The sequence below is a fragment of the Haliotis rufescens genome, unplaced genomic scaffold (genome assembly GCF_023055435.1).
Source record: "Haliotis rufescens isolate VD_foot unplaced genomic scaffold, xgHalRufe1.0.p SCAF_8, whole genome shotgun sequence".
NCBI classification, from domain to species: Eukaryota; Metazoa; Mollusca; class Gastropoda; order Lepetellida; family Haliotidae; genus Haliotis; species Haliotis rufescens.
Window position 1 is genome coordinate 9703974 of NW_025964372.1, and position 6000 is coordinate 9709973.

Below are 6000 nucleotides of genomic sequence, written 5' to 3' on the forward strand. Positions count from 1 at the left end.
AGCGTTGGTCCAGTGGTTTCAGGAGATGTTGTTTACAGAGGCTGTCACTAGCGTTGGTCCAGTGGTTTCAGGAGATGTTGTTTACAGAGGCTGTCACTAGCATTGGTCCAGTGGTTTCAGGAGATGTTGTTTACAGAGGCTGTCACTAGCGTTGGTCCAGTGGTTTCAGGAGATGTTGTTTACAGAGGCTGTCACTAGCGTTGGTCCAGTGGTTTCAGGAGATGTTGTTTACAGAGGCTGTCACTAGCGTTGGTCCAGTGGTTTCTAGAGATGCTGTTCCCAGAGGCTGTCACTAGCATTGGTCCAGTGGTTTCAGGAGATGTTGTTTACAGAGGCTGTCACAAGCGTTGGTCCAGTGGTTTCAGGAGATGTTGTTTACAGAGGCTTTCACTAGCATTGGTCCAGTGGTTTCAGGAGATGTTGTTTACAGAGGCTGTCACTAGCGTTGGTCCAGTGGTTTCAAGAGATGCTGTTCCCAGAGGCTGTCACTAGCATTGGTCCAGTGGTTTCAAGAGATGCTGTTCCCAGAGGCTGTCACTAGCATTGGTCCAGTGGTTTCAGGTGTTGTTTACAGAGGCTGTCACTAGCGTTGGTCCAGTGGTTTCAAGAGATGCTGTTCCCAGAGGCTGTCACTAGCATTGGTCCAGTGGTTTCAGGAGATGTTGTTTACAGAGGCTGTCACTAGCGTTGGTCCAGTGGTTTCAAGAGATGCTGTTCCCAGAGGCTGTCACTAGCGTTGGTCCAGTGGTTTCAGGAGATGTTGTTTACAGAGGCTGTCACTAGCGTTGGTCCAGTGGTTTCAAGAGATGCTGTTCAGAGGCTGTCACTAGCATTGGTCCAGTGGTTTCAGGTGTTGTTTACAGAGGCTGTCACTAGCGTTGGTCCAGTGGTTTCAGGAGATGTTGTTTACAGAGGATGTCACTAGCGTTGGTCCAGTGGTTTCAGGAGATGTTGTTCACAGAGGCTGTCACTAGCGTTGGTCCAGTGGTTTCAGGAGATGTTGTTTACAAAGGCTGTCACTAGCGTTGGTCCAGTGGTTTCAAGAGATGCTGTTCCCAGAGGCTGTCACTAGCATTGGTCCAGTGGTTTCAGTAGATGTTGTTTACAGAGGCTGTCACTAGCATTGGTCCAGTGGTTTCAGGAGATGTTGTTTACAGAGGCTGTCACTAGCATTGGTCCAATGGTTTCAGGAGATGTTGTTCACAGAGGCTGTCACTGGCGTTGGTCCAGTGGTTTCAGGAGATGTTGTTTACAGAGGCTGTCACTAGCATTGGTCCAGTGGTTTCAGGAGATGTTGTTTACAGAGGATGTCACTAGCGTTGGTCCAGTGGTTTCTAGAGATGCTGTTCCCAGAGGCTGTCACTAGCATTGGTCCAGTGGTTTCAGGAGATGTTGTTTACAGAGGCTGTCACAAGCGTTGGTCCAGTGGTTTCAGGAGATGCTGTTCACAGAGGCTGTCACTAGCATTGGTCCAGTGGTTTCAGGTGTTGTTTACAGAGGCTGTCACTAGCGTTGGTCCAGTGGTTTCAAGAGATGCTGTTCCCAGAGGCTGTCACTAGCATTGGTCCAGTGGTTTCAGGAGATGTTGTTTACAGAGGCTGTCACTAGCGTTGGTCCAGTGGTTTCAAGAGATGCTGTTCCCAGAGGCTGTCACTAGCGTTGGTCCAGTGGTTTCAGGAGATGTTGTTTACAGAGGCTGTCACTAGCGTTGGTCCAGTGGTTTCAAGAGATGCTGTTCACAGAGGCTGTCACTAGCATTGGTCCAGTGGTTTCAGGTGTTGTTTACAGAGGCTGTCACTAGCGTTGGTCCAGTGGTTTCAGGAGATGTTGTTTACAGAGGCTGTCACTAGCGTTGGTCCAGTGGTTTCAGGAGATGTTGTTCACAGAGGCTGTCACTAGCGTTGGTCCAGTGGTTTCAGGAGATGTTGTTTACAAAGGCTGTCACTAGCGTTGGTCCAGTGGTTTCAGGAGATGTTGTTTACAGAGGCTGTCACTAGCATTTGTCCAGTGGTTTCAGGAGATGTTGTTTACAGAGGATGTCACTAGCGTTGGTCCAGTGGTTTCAAGAGATGCTGTTCCCAGAGGCTGTCACTAGCATTTGTCCAGTGGTTTCAGGAGATGTTGTTTACAGAGGATGTCACTAGCGTTGGTCCAGTGGTTTCAAGAGATGCTGTTCCCAGAGGCTGTCACTAGCATTGGTCCAGTGGTTTCAGGAGATGTTGTTTACAGAGGCTGTCACTAGCGTTGGTCCAGTGGTTTCAGGAGATGTTGTTTACAGAGGCTGTCACTAGCGTTGGTCCAGTGGTTTCAGGAGATGTTGTTTACAGAGGCTGTCACTAGCGTTGGTCCAGTGGTTTCAAGAGATGCTGTTCCCAGAGGCTGTCACTAGCATTGGTCCAGTGGTTTCAGATGTTGTTTACAGAGGCTGTCACTAGCATTGGTCCAGTGGTTTCAGATGTTGTTTACAGAGGCTGTCACTAGCATTGGTCCAGTGGTTTCAGATGTTGTTTACAGAGGCTGTCACTAGCGTTGGTCCAGTGGTTTCAGGAGATGTTGTTTACAGAGGCTGTCACTAGCATTGGTCCAGTGGTTTCAGGAGATGCTGTTCACAGAGGCTGTAACTAGCGTTGGTCCAGTGGTTTCAGATGTTGTTTACAGAAGCTGTCACTAGCGTTGGTCCAGTGGTTTCAGGAGATGTTGTTTACAGAGGCTGTCACTAGCGTTGGTCCAGTGGTTTCAGGAGATGTTGTTTACAGAGGCTGTCACTAGCGTTGGTCCAGTGGTTTCGGGAGATGTTGTTTACAGAGGCTGTCACTAGCATTGGTCCAGTGGTTTCAGGAGATGTTGTTTACAGACCAGGCCATGATATAAACTCACTTGCTTTTCAGATAGACGAGCTAAACAATTTGAGAGGTTGATAGCCGACACAACGTCTAAAAAACACTATGATATTCTTTATGGTTTTTGCAATGTATATTTTGAAAAGGAACAGGAAACCATGCATCATATGTTGTTATTTTACAGCTATTCGGCCTCCAAATTGTTGGTATGTCTGTGTCAGAGATATCTTGTAAAACTTCTTCTCAAAATATGTGGTCTGCCAATCTTTGTTTGAAGTCCATACAAACAGATCCATGACAAAAGACAGAAGAAAAACATTTACATTTATTGGGCAATGATAAATAGCACATATACAAATTCAAGTTTTCTTTGTTTGATGCAATCCTAGATGAACAATGTCCTGATACTGTTTCAAAAACTTCTTAAGAGGAGTAACCACAACCTCAGAAGGCATACAAGTCATAAAACCATCTAAAATAATAAGTAAAAGGGAAAAGTGCCATGCCTCCTCTGGTATGATGTGTCCATGCAACATATTAACTAAGATGTTGTAGATATTACTTAGTGACTGAAGACTCCGGCATAAACATGTACCAGCAATAGGGGGATCAATAACAATATGGAAAACAAATTATTTTACTTTGTAAGGGGTGAAAAGGTATTGTCAATATGGCTTGCTTGAATAATTATTCTGTGTACAAGCACATAGCTTCACAAGGCAAGAGTAATAGGAGAGGAATAGAAAAAAAGGTTTTCTTGGCACTTAAGTCCTTACAGTGAACATTTGACGTTCACATTACACATATATATCCATTTCACGCGACCTACTCTAACATAAGGTTGATCAGGACCTGTAATTTGTCATTGGTAACTCTTGAATTTATTTTAGAAATTGTCTGAGAAACAGAGTGTAATGTCAATGAAATAACAGGTAAATCTTGTGTCTTGAGACTTGTGCAACAGAGGACATAGATCATTAGTGTCAAGATCATCATCATCATCATCATCATCATCCTTCGAGTCCACAGTGTGGCCATGATGGCCAGTGCAGCCTTTATCTGTTGAGTGATTCCTTTTCACCCAGGTCTCATTGACGTACACAAGTTGAAATTGCAAATAATAACAGACCTTGGCTAGTTTGTTAAGACTCTGAGAGATAACTGAGTCATGGAACACTGCCCTGGTATTAACCAATATAATCCAATTTAAACAAGTATGACGGTGAGTATAATACAAGTCACAATTATTGTGTCCCTCAGCTCTTCCCTAAGTTTTGTACGTTAAGAGGATCTGTTATGTTTACCAGTTTACCATCTGTTTACCACTTTGAAAACTATTTGTAAACATCTATGCAATGCAAGCACTCAACAATTTATACCATATTCATAGCTAATTGATTTCCCTATATCCAACACAAACTGCTGTCTATATATAGAATGAAATTAAATATGCAATATAGGAGAACAAGATCATTACATAGAATGTGTAACAATTGCATTTAAAATTAAATATCATTATACACAAGATATTTGACACTGAAAAATGTCAGAAAATAATCTAGTTTTCATATGTTTACAAGACATATTGTCAGTGGCTATATTAATAAAAGTCGCTTGATTCTCTGACATCTGTTTGGATATAGAAACAATCCTCAAGTAAACTACCCTTTCAAACATATACTTTCTTTTTTTCACAACTAGGTCACTTCTCACTGAACAGCATGGCACTTTCATAATGGCTTGCATTGCCGGCCAAATCAACATTTCCATTAAAATGGAACACACCAAAGTCTTAGCTGGTTTGGAAAACAATATGACATTTTGAACACGCTTCATGTGAAGCATGTTCAATAAGAGATTCTAAAATGAGCTATTACTGATTACTGAACTAAGACTCAGCTGCATCACATGGCTCAGATACTCATCCAACATATTTCTAATTCTTACTTAGACGGCCACACATACACGGCATCTATTGGATGACTTAAAACGGAATTTTTTAACATAATCTATGGCACCAAAGTTGAAGGCCTATCAATTAACAGCCAATTATCATTAAAACAAGGTTACAGCAATCTATGCCATGTGGTTCTTGAGAATAACATGTCTAAGCTTTTTGTGAAATTATATTTCTTACATTAAAACATAAATATCATAATGATTTGAACAAAATGCAATTTCTTTGTAAGGTAATTGGAATGTCAAATGTTATATCCATCAGTCCAGCAGTTCAAGAGGAGATGTGCACAGAGCCAAGAACCTGCCTGCCTGCCTGAGTTGGGTTTAACGCCGCTTTTAACAGTATTCCAGTTATATCAGGGCGTGTCAGCTTAATGTGTGAGGAAAGCCCGAAGTGATGCAGGTCTCAGACGTTTACCACTTCGGTGAAACCCACGAGCACAGGTATGGTGCTGACAAACCTAGAAACATAATTGGGGCGAACCGGGATTAGAACCCACAATCATAGGTTTCTGGCGTGCCTAAGGGACGCAACTCTGCACAGCGAATCGCGAGCCCCCAGAGCCAAGAACACCTTTGGAGAGCATTTAAAAGCAAGTTAAAATTGTAAAGGTGAAATCAAGTCAAAATTCATTTTATTGCAAGTTTGTCTTAAGTACCAGCTAAACACATGCCAAATTGTATTACATTTCATAAGAAGATGTCCAAATGGCCTTTATTGGGTTTTGAATATGGCTGGCATGGCAGACAGTTAGAAAATTTGTGTTGAAAAAATTCAGGTTTTCAGTCATTGGAGTGTGCAAAGTGTCAGCTTCACCAGTTGTACATTGGTCCAGGTGTTTGTAAGGAGTGAATGTTTACAAACGACAACGATGACGTTGTGGGACAAGCAGACCAGGCCACGTGACTCTCAGTCAGGTGAGGTAACACTGACACAAATACTTTACAAAAAAACCCTCACAGAGACCTGGACCTTGACTTCCAATGATCTTTCTTGGTTTGTCACATCACCCCCTGAGCATTTCATGTTCATTATTCATTACACTTGCAGTAAAGATAATTCTCCAAGTTATCTGGTAAACAAACTTTTTTCAGTCAATGTCTGAAAATAGGTACCTGACAAACATTAAACCAATTACAAGTGAGAAGTAGTAAAATATTTTCCCCATGTCTATGGAGGAGATATATATTTATGTCTCAA